The sequence below is a fragment of the Cnephaeus nilssonii genome (assembly GCF_951640355.1).
Source record: "Cnephaeus nilssonii genome assembly, chromosome: 16".
Classification (NCBI taxonomy): Eukaryota; Metazoa; Chordata; class Mammalia; order Chiroptera; family Vespertilionidae; genus Cnephaeus; species Cnephaeus nilssonii.
Window position 1 is genome coordinate 44,477,980 of NC_137087.1, and position 24,635 is coordinate 44,502,614.

Below are 24,635 nucleotides of genomic sequence, written 5' to 3' on the forward strand. Positions count from 1 at the left end.
CCGGGCGCCCTCTAGGGGCCGCGCGGGGAGAGGCGCCTGGAGCCAAGGCCCTGGGAGCTTGTGGTCTGAGGGACCCTTGGGACAGCAGGGTAGCTACTACCAGCCCTGGTAGAAAATACCGATGAGAATATTAATAAGCAGCATCATCGAGCGCTTTCTTTGTTCCCGGCACTGCAGTAGGCTCTAAAGGTATTGTATGTACCTAACAACCACCTTGTGGTACTTCCATCCCGCTTTAGAGACAAGGAAAATTGAAGTCCAGAGTGGTTAAGCAGCTTGCCTAAAAGCAGGCAGCTAACAAAAGGTGCGGGTCAGCATTCCAACTCAGGGTCTGGCCCTAGAACCAGGGCCCTTGGGAGAGACGGCTGAGTCTAGGGATGCGGTGGGTTTGGGGAGGCCTCCAGTTGAGACCCTATCAGCCTCCTTAAGGATGTCTCATTTTGTGGAGGGAGCTCTTAGCTCAGAAGTCCACTGGGAGTTTGCCCCCTAGGACTCTGGAAAAAGTGCTTCCAAGCCACTGGACCCCTTCTGGCTCTGAATGCCTGCTCTCCCCCTCCCCCATGATTAGTCCTGAAGCACTGCCAGGCCCCTGAGACCTCCTCTTCCCCACACCTATCCAGCACCCACCCTCCGAGACCTTCTCTTCCCCACACCTATCCAGCACCCACCCTCCGGGCCTTCCCAGACTGGGCTTGCCTCCTTCTGGGATGGAAGTGGGTTCTGTGCACTTCCACCCCTCCTTCTCCCTCTTCTGGGTTAGGGGGATGGGAGGACGCAACCAAGCAGAAAGTTAAAAATAGAAGCAGTAGATCACACTTTATTAGACAAAGGGATGGAGAACTAGGAAGGGAAATCCTTCCTTTCCTTTTCCACCTGCTCTGTGCCAAGCCTGTGGCTGGGGAGGCTGCTCCGGGCTGGAGAATTCGGACTGTGTTGGGGTAGGTAGGAGGGTGCAGCCTGCAGGGGTTTTATATCCACTTTTTTGGGCAGTAAGAATCGGCCAGAATATGAAAAGAAAAGAGAGCAGGGCCCTCCTGTCTTCCCTGCCTCTGCCCGGGCGGGAGAGGAGGAGGAGGTAGTGAGGTGTCCCTGGAGAGGCTTTTATATACAATATAAGGCACACTCGTTTATTTGCTGTATAAATATCCCCTGACAATGCCTTAAACTTTAACGTGAGAAGAAACACTTGTTAAAATGCAGATTTTCATTAATTATATCTGGAGTGGGACCTGAGATTCCAGATTTAAAACAACTTCTGATGGGGCTGATGCTAGTTCAAGGATCGAGGTCTTAGACTACCACCCTATGTCTGAGATCTAATCCTGGGTTCTCAAACGTGCCTTGTCAAATATGGCTGGCGCTCTTATTTTATTTGCCCTAGAGTATTTTTCCATTTCAGTTACAGAAATGAAAAATACAGGCGCAAACAATACCCCTTTTGATTCTGATAACTCACTCTCCAGCATGCCGCTCACCCCTCCCCGGTCCCTTCTGTCCTGCTCCTTCCCTGTTACCTGTGCGGCCCCTCCAATCTGCCATTTCCTCTCCTTCTGCACCTGTTCCTCTTTCTGAAGTCCTCCTTCACTCCCAGGTGGCTGCTGAGGTGGCTTTGGACGTCAGCCTACGTTCTGAGCTCAGCTTCTGTGCTTTCTAACCTCCGGAAAGTTAATTAAATTTCAGGAGCCTGCACTTTTATTGCCCAAATTATAGGGCCAATCCTTCCTCAGATTTCTGAAGGGATTAAGGAGATAACACAGGTAGAAATACTTGGCTCTTTTCAGGGGCCCCAGGAAGGCTTAGGGCGCCCCAGGGTGGCTTGACCCGGTTTCTCCACACACTGGGTGGGGTGGGGCTGGAGGGGGCTCTTTCTACGAACTGCAGTGGCCCTGCTCTCCCCACCTCAGTCCTAGACCCTGGATGTTGTGGGGAAAGCCCAGTGGCTGCTCTCCTCCATGGGAGTTTTCCCTCCACAGCACTTCAAAGGGAGGCTTATTGTGTATTTAGGTGCCGTGCTTCCCGCCCCTCCTTGAAGCAAGGGGCAGATTAGCAAATCCCCGAATTCACAGGCGCCCAACTGTCCACGGGACTGGCGGGCAGAGTGAGAGCTGGTAGAGACCCAGCAGGGATGGGTGGAGACCTGAGGGAGGAAACCTCCTGAGGATCCGCCCAGCCCTAGAGGGCTGGAGGCTCCAGCGACGGGTGGGGCTGCTGCAGGTCGGTGAGTCCCCCTGCCATGTGCCTTCCCCCCCCCCACCCCCCCACACACATTGCACACCTCACGTGCTCACAGGAACTCACTGTTGCTCTCTCTCTCAGACTCTCAGGCAGGTTCTCAGGCTGACCGTATGTCTGCGTCCACACAAGGGGATAGTCCTGCTGCATGTCCACTCGTTCACCCCCTCTTTCCCTGGACATCCCTCAGCGACACTCCAGCTGCTGTCCCCAGATCTCACCCCCCATTTCCCTCCAGTCCAGGGAAACTCAGGGTCCCTTGTTCCCAGGTGGCCACATGGCCGCACCTGACTGCCCACCGACTGGGAGGCCAATCCTTCAAGCTCATAGGAAACTCAGGGGCCTTCGCTGGCATCCTCTCACCCGTCAGTTGCTTTCAAGGGAGAACCAGCTGCTGCACGTTGGCACGCTTGTCAGGCCCAGCTTGGAGCTCAGACACACCGCCTCACCTTGAACCCATTTCGTATGCTTTCTGGAACATGTCAGGCCAGAAACTGGGTGTTTTCTGGTCAGCACAAGGGTGGCTGGATACCGCCCTGGGGCAGATTCTGCAGGGGTTTGGGCAGGAGAGGGAGGGGACAGTTATTAACTCCACAGCAGCCCCAGGTCAGAGTTATATCCTTGTCTACTGTCCTAGGGAGAGCGAGGTGCGGGTCTTCCCCTATGCATAGGGTCCTGGGACCCAGGTCTACGCCCGCCCCGTGTGATAGCAGCCAGCCTGGACCCAGTGGGAGAGCTGCTAGTGCCTGGAGGGATGTTCCTGGACGGGGGGTGGGGGGGTGGGGGGTGGGGTGGGGGCAGGCTGAAGCAGCAGGTCATGGGAAAGCCTGGGGCCTCTGGTTGGACCAACTGAGCAGAACCCTCCGTTTAAGGGCGGCCCCCTAGCAATTCCCGAGCCTTCTGGAGTGGGTTCCACCGTCCCCTCCACACAGCAATCCAGCTTCCCTTCTTGTCCTGGCGTCACAGGAGTTCTCGGGACCCAGTGAGCCCTGGGGGGCAGGGTACAAAGGGGCCCCTGCGGAGAGCTGCCGGAGGGGAGGCGCCGCTGGAGACAGCTCAGGGCGTGGGGCACCCTGAAGCCTGTGTCCAGGTAGCTCTGTTGGGGTGGTTAGTGAACGACTCAGAAGCACCCCATAGTCACCCTCTCCCGCGCCCACCCCCAAGTCGCAGGGGCTGTCTGGCCGGGCAGCAGCGGTTGGAATTTGCCAGAAATGCGAAAAGGGTGAGAAACGGGCTCTCATTTTGAAGCCCGGCCCGCCAGGATCCGGAATTCGAAATATAAATATTCGAAGGAGAGAAGGGACTTCTTGAGCCGTCGCCCCCCCCAATCTGGTCCTCTGGGAGTGCTGAGGGCGGGGCGGCCCAGAGGGAAGCAGCCCGCACCCACCCGCTGGGATCAGCCAGCCGCAAACCCGAACCTCCACCCAGCGCCGACCGGGACTCCGCTCGCCCTGGGGGCGCGGTCACCGCGGAGGCGGGAGGGGACCGCAGGCAGGTGTGGCGGGTTCTTCAGCAGCGAGTCTCTGCGCTCCCGCTGAAGGGCAGTCAGCACCCCCCCACCCCCGCACCCCCGCGGGCTGTCCTGGGCTGCGGGGGGGCAGCCCGAGAGAGAAGAGCTTGCTTTCTTTTTTTAAAAACCCTGCGCGCCAGGGATACGCATGCCCGGCGGCTGGCTGGGCCTCAGCGAGATCTGTGTCCGGTTCTGTGGGGTTCGTCCTCGCCTGGGACCTGCCCGCGGCAGCAAAGTGCACGGCGGCCGCTTTCTCCCTGCGGGACCGGCCGCTCTCCGCCTCCAGGAATTGTGGGAAACAAGTGTCTACGCGGAGGTGGCCTGGGCGCCAGGTCCTGCGCTGTCTAACCACGGATTCGCTCCTGGGGGTTCGGGCAGAGACCCCGAGAGCTGAGCTCAGCGGCTCTGACCCGCCACGGGCCCGTGCCTCACCGCGATCCCGAGGCACCCAGCAGCGGAAAGGTAAGCGCTTGGAAACCCATGGGAGGGGCAGGGTCCTTTGGGCCAGGACTCCTCCTGTGTCCTGGAGCAGGAGGGTGCAGGATTCCAAGGTGAGAACCTGAAAGGAGAAACACACTTTCCCGTGGCTCTCGGGGCAAACCCGCACCCCCTAAGCCTCCTCTCTTGTTCCTCCCGCGCCCTGGGCCCTGCGAGGCTCCAGGAGGAGACAGGGAGGGCGTTACTCCAATGCAGAGAGAGGAGTCCCCCAGGGGCACCTGTGGAATCAGCGGGCCTTCCTCCCACCCCTCCCACACTGCAGTGAGCTCTCCCCTCCCACCACCCAGCTTTTGGCATCTGCAATGGATCAGGGCAAGGGCCAAGTTTCCTCACAATGAGCGCTGCCGCTTCCTCTCCACACTCCTCAGAGGGGCCGGGAATCCTGAGAAATAGAAGGGCTAACCCAGCTCTGACTGAACCTTCCCAACATCGCTGCCTTTTTGGCGCTGGGACCTCTGGGAACAGGGGCGGGGCGCTGAGTCCTTAAAATCTCTGGGCCACAGGCCTGGCAATTGCCTATCAGTCACCCAGTTGTTTTGACAAATGGGTCTTCTCAGGGACCAGAGTCCACAAAAGGGACGTGTAGGAAACAGCATCCCTCTCCAGCCAACACCGGACGCGAAGAGCTTCTCACCTGCAGAAGGTTCAGGAAATACTTCTCAACCCTCGACTGCAGAGAACACGCTCCTTCCTGGAATCCTGACTTAAGGTAGTTCACGGGATCCACAGGAAAGATGTGGAATTAAGGAAAACTGGCCTCAGAAAACGCCATGAGGTCACACCGCAGGAAAAGCTGGTTAGGGCACGGCTGCGGGCACCCCTGTCACTAGACTCCCGGCACGAACACCGCTATGTGCACGTCTTCAAGTTCCCTATTATCCTGACTCACTTTACTCCCTCCAGACTCACAGGACTAGTCAAGTCGCACCTGATAAATCGTCTCCAATGTTCCCGTCTTCCTACGTTTTCAGATTTCTTTGAGGTTACCCCACTTCTGACATTGGAACTTTAGATCAGGCAGAATTTCATGATGTGCAGGCCCTTAGTCAACATTCTGGAGCCGTCGTTGTAGCTTCAGCACCTGGGAGCCTAGGTTTCTTTCACCTGTCTCTGCTCCTTCAAACAGAACCACCCCTGAAAATGGGCATGCTGGGATTTCACACATCTGGAGAAAACGTTGGGTAGGAGGGGTGGAGCATGAGGGTAAATGGTGTCCTCTTGCAGGGTAACTCTTGAAGAAGTCACAGCATCATCAGTCAAGAGAGGAGTATTGCCAGACAATGGGGGGAAGCAGCTTCAGCTGGTAGGGGAGGCTCCGTAATAGTTGGGGTTTCCTCTGAATGTCTCTTAGATAGCCCTATTCCAATTCTTGGGGTTCCATTTTTCCCAATCATTGTCCTATTTTATAAGACTATGATTTGTTTGACATTATGGTTTAAGAATCATTAGAAACAAATTCCAAGATTAGTTTGCATTTATGTCAGTCATGTTGCTATAAGAAATAAGGTATATTTTATTTTATTATGTATTTTTACTGATTTCAGAGAGGAAGGGAGAGGGAGAGAGAGTCAGGAACATCAATGATGAGAGAGAATCATTTGCAACCCAGGCATGTGCCCTTGACCAGAATTGAACCCAGGACTCTTTAGTCCACAGGCTGATGCTCTATCCACTAAGCCAAACCGGCTAGGGCAAAGTAAGGTATATTTCAGAAAGTCCATGGGTTTAAGTTATTACTTTGAGCTGAGAATTTAGGGCTTGAGCTTGCTATCCAGTTACTCTAAGCTTTCCTGTGGTTTTAGAAGCAGGTAATCCATTCCTTATGGTCTCCATGGACACTTCATTTTAGGTGACCACAGGTAGTGATTTAACTAGCTCGTTCGCATTGCGTGGCATAGGCTACCAAATTCTCACTCCTAAATTCTATAGACCTACAGCCCTAACTAAACCAAACACCCACTCCCCATTTCCATCTTTCCCCTGATAATCTCTCGCCTACCATCTTTTGCCTGGTACCAGTTAGGGTTCTTGGCAGCAAACACAAAAGTGTTTGGCTACCATAAAGATAAAAGAGTAAAGAGAGTTTTGGGGAAATATTTTAGGTAACTTATAGAATCCACATTAAAAAACAGCAGCAGCAACAAGAAACACCAGTGTGCAGGAACCAGGAAGACAGCAAATACAGCCAAGGTCAAACCACAAAAATATTCTGGTTGGGAGTCCCCACTGTTGTCTCTGCTACTTAGCACTCAGTGCTGCTGGCATTGTTTCCAGCCCCATTGTCCCCACTTTGGATAAGTTTTCAGCTGTCCCTGTATTTTCCAGTCATCCTGGGTAGGAGCATTCATTGGCTCAATTGGGTCGTGTTCCTACAGGCTAGCTGACAGTGAGGTGGAGAAAGAAAGTTCTGGCCTCTTTGCTTCTCTAGTAGCAGATGAGGTTCTGCCTCCCTCCAAACATACACCTCATGGGGTTCCTCCCAAATTGGAGGGTAATCAGATGTGGAATAGACACACACACACACACACACAGCTGTTTGCTGTAGTTTGGAACCTCCTGGTTTTCCCTTCTCCACACAGCCAAGAAATCCTCTCCAACTCAGCCTGACCTTTCATTTAATCCAAGCCACTGACAAACCCCAGGCCTGGAGTCATATCACCACCTCATACTTGCTGTCTTCACCAGGCCACAGAGCACTTCTGGAGAAACTCACCCAGCTAAGGAACAGGTAAATTCATGGGGTACAGTTTTTGCAAGGCTTAGAACCCCTTTTATGTTAGATATCATAATATTTACCTCAAAAAAATAAGGTTCTTTTCATATGTTGTTAAAAAACCCCAGTAATTTTTAATAGCATCTAATATCCATCCCACATTCAAACTGTTTTGTGAAGGTGATCTTTCTATAAGGCGAATGTGGTTATATCACTTCCTTCATTAAGTTATTTTAACATATCAACATTGTAAAAGAATGCAAATGCAAACAGTACAAAGTGGTATGCGATAATGTTCCTCATCGCCTTTCTCTTCTCTCCTCTCCTTTCCAGTCCTGTCCATCTCTTCAATTGTTGATTTTATGTGTTCTCTTCCGATAAGTTCCCAGACATTCACATGCAAACAAGAACATATATTAATACAAAATACAAAGGGATCACACCACACACACTCTCATGTGACTTGCTTTATGCATTTGATAACCTATTTTGGACATCTTTTCATGTCAGTAGAACAAAAACAAACAAAAATAACAATCCTTCAGTGGTTCCTGTCTCCTCTCACTGGAGTGCCATCTCTACCAAACAGTGTGCAGTTCCCTGAGTGTGCTGCACTCTCAGACCGCTATGGCTCTGTACATGTCATTTCCTCTATTGGAATGGTTTCTCCTCTTTCAGGGGTGCCCAATCAACTTTTATCTTTTGTGAAGCCTTCCCTGCCCTCAGGAAAGAATTATGATTTCTTCCCAGCTCCCAAAATATCCTTGGTATTCTTCTCTCATCACACTCATCACAGAGTTTTGTGGATGCTCACTTACTTGTCTTCTTCTCCCACTAGCCTGCAGGCTCTAGAGGGCACCCTCTGAGTTGTGGCCAACTCTGTCCCAGTGCTTGCCTCAGGGCTGAGTCAGTGGTTGTAGGTGTTTCTCTCTTTTCCGTGTCCAGCATGGAAAAGGAGTGGATCCAGTTCCTGAGTAGAGGAGCTGGGGATTAAAAAATAAAAGAAAGAAAGAGACCAGATAGAAGGAAAAAGCTGGGAGCCGGGTGGGATGCCGTCCTCTCTGGTGGAGGGACAGGGACCCAAAGCCAACGCAGCAAGTTTATTTTATACCCCCAAGTACCAGGGGGTTTCACCAGAACTTAGGATCAAAGGAGCTTATTTGCATTCTTGAGTAGGCCCCAGCATTCCTGGTGCTTGACTTGATTTACATATCAAAGTCCATTACATAGTTGTTGTCAGGATTCAGTTCCTTGTGGGTTATTGGACTGAGGACCCCAGTTTCTCACTGGCTGTTGGCTGGTAGATTTCCTCAGTTCCTTGCCATCTGAGCCTCTCTGCAGGGAAGCACACCTGGCAACTGGCCTCATCAGAGCATGTAAGCAAGAACCTATGGGAGCAAGCTAAAGGGAATCTACAGTCAAGATGGAACCCACAGTCTTTTTGTTACCTAATCTCAAAAGTAACAGCCCCTCACTTTTTCTATATTTTATTAGAAGCAAGTCTGTAGGTATAGCCCACACTCAAGGGGAGGTGATTCTACAGGAACAGGGATCAGTGGAACCATCGCAAAGACTGCCTACCGCACTTGTCACTTAAAAAGCTCCCAGTACCAGGACTAACTTCTTTCTCTTCCCATCTGGACTTCCACTCTCTCCCATGTGACCCTGGCTATACAAGCCACAGCCTCCCACAGCCTTGGCTGCCTCTCCCAAGTGAAGATCCAGGAGAGCCTCAGGAATAGTTTGGTTTCAGAAGACAGAGACCCAGAACTCAGGTGCCCCAGCTCATGGAATGGATAGATATATTTGGTACGGCCATTGTCATTGGTTAGCAGGCAGGTTAAATATGGAGAAGAACCAGGGGCCAGACTGGGTTCTGGAGGCACTTTCTCTCCTGGGCTGGTCAGATGCACAAGGCCATAAGTCCAACTCGGAGTCTTTCCCAAAGGCAGAGGGGCTTTAGGATTGGTTCTCACTAAGGACAAGCCCTGCCTGACTTGGCTGGGTTTAGGCCCCACTTGCTGATTTGAGCATCACTATCTTAGTTGTGGGGGGGCAGTGTGTCTGGGAACTCACAAAGGTCTATGAATCTGGAGAGTGAAGACAGTACAGTCTTTGCAATTTCTGTTACAAGTGCCCTCAGCCCATTGTCGTGGACCCATTTTTCTTTTTCTTTTTTATTGTTGAAAGCATTACAGATGTCCCATTTTCCCCCCATTGACTCCCTCCACCCGGCAGCCGCCCCTCCCCCCTGCCCCCAGGCCTTCACTGCACTATTGTCTGTGGTAGGTGGACCAATTTTTCCATCTCTGATTCTCCCTTCATTATTTTTTTTGTTTTTTTTAGATACATTTTTTATTGATTTCAGAGAGAGGGAGAAGGAGAGAGATAGACACATCAATGATGAGAGAGAATCATTGATCGACTGCCTCCTGCACACCCCACACTGGGGATCGAGCCCGCAACCCAGGCATGTGCCCGGGCTGGAATCGAACTGTGACCTCCTGGTTCATGGGTCAATGTTCAACCATTAAGCCACACCAGATGGGCCATTTTTTGTTTGTTTCCAGATTTTCATTTCTCTGACACTCTTCTCTTAATTTCATACTCTAAAGCAGCTTAGGGAACAGGATACTCCTAAATTTGAGTCTCCACTTTCTAGACGGAGGCAGCAGGATTTGGAAGAACTCTTTCCCCTCTGCCTTTAGCACCTGAGGCAAAGGAGAAGTCTTGGAACTGTGCTCCTCTGCACTAGAAGACCGGGAGAGGTCAGCAATACTGTTTTTTCATACTGCGCCCACAAGAGGGCGCGCTCCATACCGCACCTGTTCTAGAGTCTGCAACGGGTCTTCCAGAACACCATTCAAAGGAAGACTGACAAATAGGCCAGAAAACTGCCATACCAGAAAGGCTTGGGAAGGGTACAGGGCAGTATAAGGATGTGTGTGGTGGACATTAACTCCCAACATCCATCCAGGAGCTTGGAGGTCAGTCCTCAGATCGGTTGTCAGTCTCAGGTTCAGAGCCAAGAATGGCCAACACTCCTTCCTTGGCTGGTTCACCACCTCTGCCAACACTTCCAGGGAGGGGACCAGGTTCAATTCATCTCTGTGTTCTTAGGGCCTGAATGAAGGAATGACCAAACAAGCAAATGAGTAAACGAAGTATAATACTTAAGAGGCTTTGGTCCAGATACGCATTCATGTGTGAGAAATGACATGTTTACAAACATATGCATTGGGACATTATTTGCAATTGCAAAAGATTGGAAAGAACTCAAATGTCTATCCATAGAGGACTGGGTGAATAAATTATGGCATATGCTTCAGTGTAATTGTGTGCAGCCATGAAAAGAATGAGACAACTCTAGGTACATTGATGTGGGGTAACCTCTCTAAGATATATATATATATATATATATATATATATATATATATATATATATATATATATATAGTGTCCCAAAAATGTATACACACTTTTAATAATTATTAATTCAAATGGGTTAAATCTGAAAAGAAAGAAACATCAATTGAGCTATCAGAAAAGTGTGTAGTCCGGCTGGTGTGGCTCAGTGATTGAGCATCGACATATGAACCAGGAGGTCATGGTTCAATTCCCAGTCAGGGCACATGCCGGGGTTTTGAGCTCAGTCCCCAGCAGAGAGCATGCAGGAGGCAGCCAATTAGTGATTCTCTCTCATCATTGATGTTTCTATCTCTCCCTCTCCCTTCCTCTCTGAAGTCAATAAAAATGTATTTTAAAAAGAGAAAAAGTGTGTATACATTTTGGGGGGACACTTTGTCTATTGTTAGGTGGGAAGAACAAGATGCAGAACAGGGCGCATGCCAGGCTTCCTTCCACATGTGCATGTGTGTGAGAAGAATATGTAGGTTTCAGTTTGTATAGAAAAGCTTGGGAAGAACACTCAAGAAAAGTATAGCTCTGGTTCTCTGGAAAAAGCGATGGAGTGCCTGAGAGAGAGGGTGGAAGGAAGGCGGACTTGTCACTGCTTTGCACTGTTTGAATATTGTGTGATGTATGTTATTTATTCAAAACAATTTTAAGCGCACACATTGGATTGCCATCCCAGCTTTGCCAATTCCCAGCTGTGTGATCGTGAGCAAATTGTATGACTCTTTGAGTCTCCATTTCTTCGTCTGTAGAAATAGACTGTTAGAAGTCTTTCCGATGCTCTGAGGGTATTCCAAGGTGTTTCTGTGGCACATTTGTGGTGCCATTTTCACCATTACATACAAATGATGAATGAGGAGAAACCTCTAACCAGGAGAGGCCAAGTCACTTATTAAAACTTCACAAAAGGTAACACAGTGAGAGATGGAAGGTGTGATCCCTGACCCCACCGATCGTGGCCCCAATTGTGGAGAGCCAGCTTAAATGTCCTCTTGGGGGTTCATCCCCTGGGCGATGTTCACTGATGGACCCGCTTCCTCCACTTCAGCGACCATACACAGGACCAGCGCTCAGGGACTCTGTCCCAGCACCCGGTGGTTGTATCATAAAATCCTTCCTTGATTTTTTTCTCCCTACATTTGATCAGTAAAAAAATGGTTCAAATACAAAGGAATATAACATGTAGCTGTTTGGGGTTTTGCAAGGGGAAGTGCTCGAGATTTCAAGGTTAATGGTCTTTAGAGATATTCTCCCTAAAGTGAGTGCCTGCTTGAGGCATGAGTAACTCCAGGCTGTGACGTTGACCCTGTGTCCGAGCTGTGCGTGCCAGGAATACTCTCTCATTCATCATTAACGCATTCGACAAGAATGAGTTCAGCCCCTTCTCTCTGCCAGGGATGTAATGGAGAGTAAGCTGCCTGAGGACGTTGTGGTCCATTGGTGAAGGCAAACAATTAGGTAAACTAATCGTCGTGAAGTGTGAGAAGCATCAGAGAGACAGCCAGGCTTTCTGGGTGTACCAAGCAGAGGGACAGAACCCAGGGCCCGGGGCAGCAGGCTTCTCTGGGAGGAAGTGAGGCTTCTGCCTGAACCTGAGGACAAGTGCTGGTGAAGAGAAACAGTTCCCCACCAGCTGTTGTGAAGGTGAAACGATGGATGTAAATGACTAGTGCAAGGCCAAACACATGCAAGCACTTTATCAGTTCTAGACCAGTGGTTCCCAACGGGGAGGGGGGCAGCACACACCCCACAGGGGGGCAATTTGATTTTTAAGGGGGGCAATTTGAGAATGAGTTATTAACAGTGAATTTTTTGCATTTTGTATGGTTCTAGGGGCCTCGTATTCAGCATATAAATATTTATTGTGACATATTTATGCATTTAAGGCCTCTATTGTATGTTTTGAAACGTTATTTGCTTCATATTATTATTATTATTATTATTATTATTATTATTTAAACAATTTCTTAGTGATTTCTTCCTCAGTACTTCAACTGTCCTTTCGTTCTTTTATTTTTCTCTTTCATGGATGCCATGTCCTTTGGAAGCTTGTGTAGACCATGTTAATGGCCTTTTAGGCTTTCTCCACGTGAATAGGAGTTCACTTTTTGAATAATAAGAATTATATGTCACAGGGGGGACATCAGGATTTTATTTTATTTTATTTTTTCAATTTTTTTAAAAATATATTTTATTGATTTTTTACAGAGAGGAAGGGAGAGGGATAGAGAGCTAGAAACATCGATGAGAGAGAATCATCGATCAGCTGCCTCCTGCACACCCCCTACCAGGGATGTGCCCGCAGCCAATGTACATGCCCTTGACCGGAATCGAACCTGGGACCTTTCAGTCCGCAGGCCGACGCTCTATCCATTGAGCCAAACCGGTCTCGGCTCAATTTTTTTTATTAAGGTATTATATGTGTACATATCTTACCATTGCCCCCACCCCCACCCCACTCCCATATATGCCCTCACCCCCCAGAGTTTTGCGTGGACATCAGGATTTTAGAGATGCTTTGCAGGGGTGGGGAGTGGGGGGCGGGGGTATGGCCCAAAAAAAAAAAAAAAAAAAAGGTTGGGAACTACTGTTCTATCTCTAGACAATACAGGAAGGGATTTCCCCAGATGCCTAGGCCCGAGTTCAGGGCTGACATTACCATGAAGTGCCACAAGGGGGAGCTCATCTACTGTTACTGTGCATTCAGACTTCTGTCCCTCCAGCTGCAATGAAGCCATTCTTCCCAACAAGGGCGGCTTATTTACACTTTACAAAACTGTTACAAAGTGCCCCAGACACCGGTGGCCCCTGCTAAGTCTATTATGTGCCAGAGCCCAATTGACTCCTGACAGCCTTGTCCTAGTGTTTTCTCTAAACTCTCACCATCTCAAAATAGCTCCCAATGCCCAAAATAGCCTCCAATTATGTTCTTTTCACCCTTCCTGTTTCTTCTTACTCGCAGCTGGCATTCACCGGGGCCCAGCCCCTAGAGTAGCACCAATGGGGGCGAGGCCCTGGCCACTGATGCTCTGGGCCATCTGGGCCAGCCGAGCTTCATTTCCCTGTGCCTGTCAACCCCAGGCAGGCCCAGACCCTCTCCAGAGGGGGTGAAAAAGTATTCATTCTCCCACAGATCTCCTCCCAGAGTTAGAAATGCACTTTGCTTGGAATCCCATGGTCTCTGCCCCAGTGGCTTCTGAGAGGGTTTGATGGCTACATGCTCTGGAGTGAGACATCGGTTGTCCAAGCCTCACTCTACTGGTGACCTTGAGCAAGTCGCATCACCCCCAGTCATATCCATAATATAGAGATTTCTGGGCTGGTTGAACATACCCTAGGACAGTGGTCGGCAAACTGCGGCTTGCAAGCCACATGCGGCTCTTTGGCCCCTTGAGTGTGGCTCTTCCACAAAATACCACATGCGGGTGCACATGTACAGTGCTATTGAAACTTCGTGGCCCATGCGCAGAAGTCGGTTTTCGGCTCTCAAAAGAAATCTCAATCGTTGTACTGTTGATATTTGGCTCTGTTGACTAATGAGTTTGCCGACCACTGCCCTAGGAAAAAGGTATGTTCACAAACCACTTTATTCATTTCCTTCCTCACTCATGGAAGAGCTTTAAACAAATAGTTGGATGTACAGGTAACTCCTGACAGATAGCTTCAGGCCAGAGCTAAACCTGGGTCAGGTGGGGGCTGGCAGGAAGTTGGCACACTCGATTTTTAACTCTCTCCCCAGAGGAGTCTGGCTGAGGTTGAGGGCTGACAAGTACAGGACCTGACAAGTTCGGAAAAGGGGTAGCAGAGGATTTCCAGGTGGAGGAAGCACAGACATGGATGGACTTCAAGGGTTGGTTTCTGGGTGACTACCTGTCCCCATCAGAGGGCAGGAACAAGACCTCAGCCACCTGGGCCCAGCTCAGTGCCTGGCATAGAGGGCAGCCTTCTGGAGTCAAGAGTGGCCAGGGCCTTAACCCCTGGGCTTTGGTCCCAACAGGCCCCATGACAGTCATCTGATGTTTAGCTGCCTTTGGAAAATGACAGCGGCCATCCCAAAGATTTCTCCTCAGTAAAACTAGAGTTGGACCATATTGAAGGGTTTGAAGCTGTTCCTCAGAGTCCCTCGGACAACAGGAGGTAGGAGAGGGAGGTGACAAGGTGGACAACAAATGCCCAAAGCCCCCGTCTCTGCTTCACTAGAGGAGCTCCAAAAGAGCTCGTGTGACTGAGAAAGAACAATAAAGAAAAATCCATACCACCTGTTTGTACAGTTTAATAATCCTATATTATAAAACCCTAATATGCAAATCGACTGAACAGCAAAATGACCGGTCACTATAACGTGCACTGACCACCAGGGGGCAGACGCTCAATGCAGGAGCTGCCTCCTGGTGGTCAGTGTGCTCCCACAGGGGGAGCGCTGCTCAGCCAGAAGCCAGGCTCACAGCTGTTGAGCGCAGCGGCGGTGGCAGGAGCCTCTTCCGTCTCCTCTGCAGGCAGGAGGTAAGGAGTGAGGGGTCCCGGACTGCAAGAGCCCTGGATTGCAAGAGGGATGTCTGACTGCTGGCTTAGGACCGATCCCTAGGGGCATTGGGCCTACGCCAGCAGGTGGATATCCCCTGAGGAGTCCCGGACTGCGAGAGGGCACAGGCTGGGCTGAGGGACCCCTCCCCTCCAGTGCACAAATTTCGTGCACCGGGCCTCTAGTTAGTTATAAAATGAATAACCCATCATGCAGGTCAAGCAAAAGAGCATTACCTACACCTCAGAATCCCCTGAATATCCTTCTGCTTAACACCTCAGAGGCTCCAGGCTTAATTTTAAGGGGCTAACAGGTCTGGTACAAACATAGCTTTAATGTAAGTGTGTGAGTGGTCTGTTTTGACTAGGGTAGACCTCAGATGCTGAGTTCAGTTAACCACACTCCCAGGCCATGCAATGCAATCATGCTCTAATACAAGGCCTTCTCTAGTTTACTTTTATATGCTTACTAGAGGCCCAGTGCACGAATTCATGCACGGGTGGGGTCCCTTGGCCTGGCAGGTGATCGGGGCTGATTGGGGCCATCTTGCCTAGTTTGGGGAGAGGGACTATGGGAGGTTGGCCAGCCATGGAAGGTTGGCTGTGGGAGCACACAGACCACATATGGCCAGGAGGAGATAAGGCCAGGCAAGGTAAGCAGGTTTAGGATTGGCTAGTTTATTGTTTACTTTTTTATTGAAGCAAATATTTAAAGTGACTTATTTGAATTAACATTTTACTGCATCATCCTGAAATTAATGAATACGGCATGGGCAGCTCCTGTGTTGAGCATCTGCCCCCTGGTGGTCAGTGCTTATCATAGCGACCAGTCGACCGGTCGTTTGGTCGACCAGTTGTAACGGTTGCTTAGGCTTTTATATATATACTAGAGGCCTGGTGCACGAAAATTCATGCACTCGGGGAGGGGAGCGGGGGGAGGTCCCTCAGCCCGGCCTGCATCCTCTCACATCCAGGATGATCAGGGGATGGCACTGCCCCCATCATCCCGCAGCTGCTGCCTCTGCCAGCCTCCCTCTGCAGGAGGTGACCAGGTGGCCCGGCCAATCAGGGGGTGGTGTTGGCCAGCGCAGCCTCACCCCCCCCCCCCATCACTGTCCCCTCCCTCTGCCCACTGGCACACGCCTTGGCTGGCCTGGTGCTTCCTGCTCACTGGCCCCGCCCCCTGCCAACTGGTTGTTCGGCAGTTCGGTCGATTTGCATATTACCCTTTTATTATATAGGATGTGTGTGTGTGTATATATATATATATTTTTTTCTTCCATTCATCTCCATTACTGCTTGTATTTCTCCATTCTCTCATAGACACTTACTAGATTGTATGTCTTTGGGTAGATATGTATCTTTGAAAGATATATTGTGTTTTAGACATGTCTGCATTTTATATCTTTCTATTCCTTACCTTTTTCACTACTTTTAAGATTTATCCATGTTATTTTATACACCTCAAACCTATTGTTTGTAATTCCACAGAATGCATCTATCATGTTTTACTGGCCCTTTCTTCTCATGATGAATGCCAAGACACCTCCCTTTCTCTGTTGTGGCAAACAACACTCATACATGTGCCCTCAGGGACCTGAGTTTGAGTAGCTCCAAGGCATATGGCCAGGAGGAGATAAGGCCAGGCAAGGTAAGCAGGTTTAGGATTGGCTAGTTTATTGTTTACTTTTTTATTGAAGCAAATATTTAAAGTGATTTATTTGAATTAACATTTTATTGCATCATCCTGAAATTATTGAATACGGCATTGGCTAGTTGAAATAATTTCAACAGGCTCTTAGTGTAGAGCTGTCTCTAGTTGCCGGGTTCCTGGCCCTGGGGTGATTAGGGCAAGGAGAGAATGGCCAGGTGGGTAAGAGCTGGTAGGCGAGGTAGTGGGGTGTGTGGGCTCTGGACTGGTAAGTGTGCATATGAAAGGCGTGCTTGTAGGTAAATCCTTTACTATCTCTAAGAATTGCCTTGCTCTCTGAGATCAGTCTCTTCAAGATTAGCAAGGCCCAAGATATCAAAGAATCAGAATAAAAAGACATGCTTAGTATAACAGGTTTGGTAGAACTTAGCTATAAAGCCAACTGAGTTGAGAAAAAAAATATTTTAAAAATATATTTGTACTGATTTTAGAGAGGAAGGGAGAGGGATGGAGAGATAGAAACATCTGTCAGGGATGGAGCCCGTTACCCGGGCATGTTCCCTGACCAGGAGTCAAATGTGACCTCCTGGTTCATAGGTCGATGCTCAACCACTGAGCCATACTGGCCAGGCCCAAAGATACTAAAAACTAGTCTCCTATATTTTTTTCTAAAATTTTTTGATTTGCCTTAATATTTTAACACATCTAAATTTTGTTTTTTATATGGTATGAGGTAAAGATCAGCTATTATGTTTTTCACACTTGATAGCTTCTTTATACATTCCCACTCCCTCTTTCAAATTTATAATATTCTGGGGGGATGGGGGAGAGATCAACCAAAGGATTTATATGCATGCATATTAGCATAACCAATGGACACAGACACTGGGGCCGTGGGGGCTTGCCCTTGGGAGTGGGAGTGGAAGGGGGGTCAATCGGGGAAAAAGGAGACAAATGTAATACTTTCAACAATAAACAAACAAACAAACAAACAAAAATTTATAATATTCTCCATGATCCCTAGAGGATTTTTATTATGATTGTTTTAGTTCTTGTTCTCATTGGTCCATTTCTTTTACTTCATCTCACATAGGTTGTTCATTTTTTGGATTTCCTTTGATAGGGATTGCACTTCTCAAAAGTCACGTTCCCCTGGGGTATCTTTCCCTGGCCTGGTTGTGTGAGCCTAGGGAGGGAACTACCCTATCTGGGTCCTCAATTTTGCCACCACCTCCAAGCCATTTGCTTAGACAGGAGAGGATGAGCCCCGTGTGTTTCAATCTTGGCTCCCAAATGAGTTGAAAATGTATGTCCATACAAAAACCTACACATAGACGTCCACAGCAGCTTTATTCATATTTTCCAGTAGTTGGAAGTAACCAAGATGTTCTTCAGTCGGTGAATGGATAAATGTATACACACAGACAATGGAATATCCTTTGCACCAAAATGAAGTGAGCCACAAAGAGACATGGTGGAAACTTAAATGCATATTACTAATGAAAGAAGCCAATCTAAAAAGATCAGATAGTTGATTCCAACTATGTGACATTCTGGAAAAGGCAAACCTATGGAGGCAGTACAAGGGTCAGTGTGCGGGGTGTGGGGCGGGGAGGGATGAATAGGTGGGCCACATTTTTAGGGTGGTGAGACTATTCTACGTGGTGCTATAATGGCAGACACATGACATTACATTTGTCAAAACCCATGGAGTGGAGTTCACACCAAGAGTGAACCCTAATTTGAACTATGATCTTTGGGTGAGAATAATGTGTCAGTGTAACAAATGTACCGCTCCGGTGGGGGATGCTGATAATGGGAAAGCCGTGGGGAGGAAGGAGGTTGACAGGAACTCTGGCTTCTGTTCATCTTTGCTGTGAACCTAAAACTGCTCTAAAATAGTGTCTTTATATAATTAACTATCGTTCCCGTTGCAGGAAGAATCCTGCAATAGGGTTTCCTGCTGCACTCTACCTGCCCCGCCTGCTCTCCTTCCTTCTCCCCCGACCCCACCTCCGCTCCTCCCTTCTCCCCCCCCCCCCCCGCCCCGGCTTGCTTGCTTCTCCGCAGCTTTGCTCCCTTCTGCAGCTCTTCGCTTCTTTCTACGCTGTCTTGATATGCAAATTAACCGCCATCTTGGTTGGGATAATTTGCATACACATCCTGATTGGTTGGTGGGCGTGGTTTGGCTGGTGGTCAATTTGCATATTTGTCTATTATTAGGTAGGATTAATCAATCAGAAAACCACCATCATAGTCATCTGGATCTTCAGTGGGCTGAATGCTCATGTAAACGTCTCCCTTTGAGATGGTCTCTGTCTTCCTCTACACCAGGTCCCGCACGATTTCTGGCGCTTGTGTAAGGAAGGCATGTGGGGGAATTATGATAGGCCTTCCGAGACTCATTCTGTCCTATGTTTCCTACTTCATATTTGTTTAAATATCTGGTTTCTCTCCATTCGTGAGAACTCACCACATGCCACCAATGGCCGTGCGGGTCTCCCACACCTTTAGGTCAGGGGTGGGAGCCTTTCCTTCGTCCCAGACCTTTCTGCTGCACCTCATGCAGGGCACTAGGGGCTTACCTTTGGGGGTTTTGGAATCATAATGCCAGAGGACGCTATGACCTGGCTGTTTGTGCCCAGGTTCCTCCCTGACTACAGTTGTAGGGAGATGGCTCTATGAATTGTATTCCACAAACCCTGGGTTGCGGGCTTTTGTGTTTCAGGAGCTGGGGTAAAAGGGTGAATTCTCAGTTCCTTAAGGATTAATTGAGACACAGCAAGAGTGTCTCCAGTTTCACGCCCTTCCCTCTGGTTTTGCAGAGAGAAGAAGGCCTGCATTTACCATCCCACCGAGGTCATATCCAGTGTGAGAGGGCTAAGTCTATCCTCTATAATAAAAGCCTAATATGCAAATCGACCCAACAACAGAACGACTGGTGGAATGACCAGTCGCCATGACACGCACTGACCACCAGGGGGCAGGTGGTCAATGCAGGAGCTGCCTGCAGGCCCCAGGCCAGCCAAGGCGGGTGCCAGCAGGGCCTGCCCCCCGCCAGTCGGGCCCTGATCACCGGCCAGGCCTGGGGACCCTACCTGAATTCGAATTTCATGCATCGGGCCTCTAGTTAACTATAATTTCTTACGTTCTTTATGCTCTGGCAGCTGGGGCACATATGACTGAGGCTAACTAATTCTTAGAGAGCAGAGCAGGGAGTGTGTCTTTGGCATGTAAACTAACCAATCAGGAGCTCATCCTCCAAACCACCTCCTCTATCTGGCTCTTACACTCCAGGCAACATTATTTCTCTTCCCTTATCCACCCCAGGGCCACGTACCAGACAACAGCCCCAGAGCCCAGAGCCCACCGAAATTATTCAGATTTCCAATCCTAAATCTGCTCACCCTTCCTTGCCTTGCCTTTCCCACAGAAACCACAAGAAAGGCTTGTGCCCATGCTTTCGTCTTGGTCCTCTGCCTCCTGACTGAGCCTGGTGCTTCCCCATGTGGCCCTGGGTGGCGCCCATGCCCCATCTCTTGGGAACTATGAGTAACAAATGATCTTTTCAATGACAGTCATCTCCTGACCAGTTGGCCACATCATATCTGAGTAAAGACAAAGTCCTAGGTACATTTTTAAACACTCCTACATAGGAAATAAGGGTGCTATTAGGAAGGGGATATAGATGCTGAGTGGCCCCCAAGTGACAAATGTCCACTACATGAGTGCAGAGAGGAGCAGATAAACCCACTGGGGAGAGGGAGAGGGAGGAGGGAAAGAAGAGGAGAGGAGGAGAGGGGGAGAGGGGGAGATGGGGAGAGGGGGAGAGGGAGAGAGGAGAAGGGAGAAGGAGAGAGGCTTGCAAGAGTCTAGGGGAGAGTAACCCTAGATACCCTTGCAAGTTCTGAATCAAGGCCCTTAGATGGCTCCCCTGCATCCCTGCAACTTGAAGCCCATGAGCTGCTATTTCCTTCTAAAACACCCTGTTTTGGTTGAGCAAGTTGAGTACATTTCTGCTCCTTGCAACCATATTCCTCTTTCTAACAGGGAACTTTGTTCCCAGGTGGGTGCATCTCAACCTACTAGTATAAGGTCTTTTTCCACATGGTGGCCAATGGTTGTCAGCCCAGGCACCTCCTGCCTCCCCTTGGGCAGCCCCACAACCCCGACTGGCAGAGGCTGGCTCTGGAACTTCTGACCGTCCCTCCCCAACCCCCAGTCTTGCTGCCTTACTTTTTAGCCTGAATTCCAGCCTCTGTGTGGTGTTTAATCCGGCCTGGGGGAGACCCCCTCCACCTCCCTAAATGAAAGGTATTCCATTACCAGTAAAGTGAGCTTTAAGTTGCTGGAGGGAAGTGTGACAGAAAGTCTGTCAGAGGCGAGCTGGACTTGCCAAAACTTGGTGTAATGAGGGGACGCTGTCAGTGAGCCTCCTGCAGAAACCTGAGCTGAGCTGAGCTGGGGCGTGAGGGGATGTTCCAGGTAAGAGGCAGGAAATGGTGTGGGGGAGGGGAGGCAACGCTCAGGCCCTGGGTGGCCTGAGACAGAAGGGCTGCCAGGAGTGGGGCTTCTTTGTTGCTGCCAGGCCAAGGCACCAGGATGTCCCAACTGCATGGGGGTGGGTGGGTGACACTCGACTCATGCCGGGAGTGGGGACGAGGCAGGTGGGGATTGCATAGGGAGCTGAGGGGAGGACAGGATTTCCTCCAATAAGTGTTTTAGCCTGAGGCCAGAGGCACCTGGACCGGGACCTGAACCTGGAGAGGAAAGGCCCTCCCTCCAGAGATGAGAAGCGGCTCCGGGTGGAGAGGCCTGAGCCTTGGGGCAGCTGGAGGGCCCAGGGCTGGCCAACAAGAATCTCCAACAGGATGGCGTGTGCCCAAAGACAGCCACTCCAGCAAATACCGGAAATGGGTCTCCCCCAGCCAGATTCCCAGACCTTCGGAGCCCCTTCTCAGAGACCCTCTACCCACCCCCACCCCCACCCCCACCCGCTCCTCCTATCACATTTCTTCATTCAAAAAAGACACCCCCAGCCTCCAGTTCCTCTGTCCCACTGGACCCGGAGTCAGTCAGGGTTCCGTCTGACCTTCCTCCCTCTGCCTCTCATCCCGAAAACCCTCCACCCCTCACACCGGAAGCCAGCCCTCTCCATCCCTCCGGATGAGCGGGCCCAGGACCTGCCAAGCCGTGCCAGCCTCGCCCAAGCCAGGCTCCAGCCGAGACACGGTCCCTTCCGTCTCTGCAAGCTGAGGCACCTGGAGCTTTAATGATGAGCTCCTCAAAGCCTTCCTGGAAGCAGGTGAGAGAAAGTGTAAACAAGTGAGCGAGTGAGTCATCCCAGCCCTCCCAGCCCTCCCAGCCTTCCCAGCCCTGCACGACAGGAATATCCTTCCTGCCTGTGTCTGACCCACCCGCCTCTCCAATAACAAACCACGGTTCTCTCCTAATGCGGACACTGTCCTGGGGCCAGGGCCCTTGGAGACTGCTCCCCACCCACCATCACCCACATCATCTTCCTCTCCGGCACCCCCACTGCCGATGGAGCAGTAACTCACCTGGGCAGAGCACTTTCCATGAACCAGTTCATTGAATCCTCACACAAGCTCGCGAGGTAGGTACAATGATGCCCTACAGTGTGTTTGACAGGTGACAAAAGCAAGGCCTAGAGAGGGCAAGGACCGTATCCAAAGTTACAGAGGTTGATAGTGAACCCAGGTTCAAATTCCAGCAGCACTTTTAAGCACTTCCTGTATTCCCTACCTCTCTCCTCTTTTTCCCTTTTAGAATTCCCAACTCACACTGTCACACCAAGCCGCAGTGTGCCGACCACTACTCTATAGCTTTGCCTCTGGCTCTTCTCTAGTCACAAGTGCTTCTCATTCCCATTGCAAAGCCCCTCCCTTATTCTCGGAGATCTGGAGAGGAGAGCTCTTAGCTGGGGTGGCGGGGGTGGGGGGGTGGGGGTGTCTGCGTGTGTGCTGGAAAAGGGGGCAGGATAATTGAGGTGACTTCTTTGTGAGATTTCTGCTCTGGATATAACTTTTGGAAGGTTCATGAGGGACCAAGAGGGAAAGTCCGTTGCAAAGATAACCCTGCAGCCCGTTTCTTTCCATCGAACTGTGACCAGAGCCTCAGCCTCACGTTTGGGGAGGGAAGCAAGGAGTTGGAGCGCTCTGTGGGGGAGGTAGGGGGGAGAGAACATGTCATTAACTCCCCCATGCCATGGCTAGAAGGAAAGCATGGCAACAGGCTGTGGAATCAGACAGGCCTAAGTCTGAATCTCACTGCTTTGTGGCCTTCAGAGCCTCGATGGTTCAATCTATAAAATGAGATAATAAATAGCAGCTGATTCTAGTTGTTAAAAAGGGGACAATTCCATTTTGCAATTGTCATAGTAATTATTGATTCAGGAAAGAATCACCAATGGATGCTAAAACGATTGGGCAAGAGTTTATTGGGGGAAAGGACAGTCTCAAAGTATCTCCCCACAAAGCATTTATTACTTTCAAAGGGGAAAATGTAGCCTATACTTTTTTTATGCGGGTGTGGGAATGACCTTAACCAGCGATCAAACTTAGCATCACCAATGGGGCCAATGACATCCTGTGCCTCCCGATTCATGCACTGAGGAGGATGCAGCATCACTCGTGGCAACCCTGTCCCAAACACGTCAACTGAATCTAACCATGAGAAAACTGTCAGACATCCAAACTCTTAAAAAAAAAGAGTCAATATTATGAGAGGCAAAACAGATTGAGAAGAACTTTTCCAGATTAAAGAAGAATAAAGGGATATGATGACAAACCATAACACATCAGATCCTGGGTCAGAAAAAAAATTGCTCTGAAAGACAAAATTGCAATATGGACCATGTATTAGGTAATAGTGTATATCAATGACATTGCCTTCATTTGGTAGTTGTCCTAGGACAGTGGTCAGCAAACTCATTAGTCAACAGAGCCAAATATTAACAGTACAACAATTGAAATTTCTTTTGAGAGCCAAATTTTTTAAACTTAAACTTCTTCTAACGCCACTTCTTCAAAATAGACTCGCCCAGGCCGTGGTATTTTGTGGAAGAGCCACACTCACGGGGCCAAAGAGCCGCATGTGGCTCGCAAGCCGCAGTTTGCCGACCACGGTCCTAGGATATGTAAGAAAATGCTTTTGTTCTTGAGAGTTATGTGCTGAAGTATTTAGGGATGAAGGATTATCATGCCTGAAACACCCTCAAATAGTTCAGAAAAAAGAATACTAAGATAATTACATCTCTATGTGTGTATGTGTAAGAGAAAGAAAGAATAAAGCAAATGCAAAATATTAGTTATCAGTGACTCTTGGTAAAGGGCATTTAGGAATTTATTATACTACTGGTGGCCGGGTGCATGAAATTTGTGCACATTAAAAGGGGATTAATTAGAGGAAATCCTATATAATAAAGGGCTAATATGCAAATCAACTGAATGGCGGAACGACCAATCGCTATGACGCACACTGACCACCGAGGGGCAGAAGCTTAACACAGGAGCTTCCCTCTGGTGGTCAGTGCACTCCCACAGGGGGAACGCCGCTCAGCCAGAAGCCCTGAGCTGGGCTCATGGCTAGCAAGCGTAGTGGCAGTGGTGGGAGCCTCTCCCGCCTCCTCAGCAGTCGGACATCCCCTGAGGGCTCCTGGACTGCGAGAGGGCACAGGCTGGGCTGAGGGACACCTCCCCACCCCGAGTGCACAAATTTTGTGCACTGGGCCTCTAGTATTTTAATATTGCTATTTGCCCTTTCTCTATAATAGAAATGTCAGAGATGAAAGAAAATTAGTAAAATGTATATGAAAATCTTCCTCCTGTCAGAGTCTGGGGAGCGCCGTGGGACCCAGAGTCAAGTCCCTGCCCACCCGAGTGTGCCTCGAAATCGCGCGAGACCCAGACCCTGCCGGCCCCACCCCCATTGGGCGAAATCCAGACCGGCCTACCCCACCCCCGTCAAGCCCCGCTGGGTGGGGGGGGGGTGCAGCCTCAAGTCCCCCATCACAGCCTCAGATCCCCCGTCCAAGCACTGGGGTGGGGGGGCGCGGCCTGAGGTCCCCTGGCCTG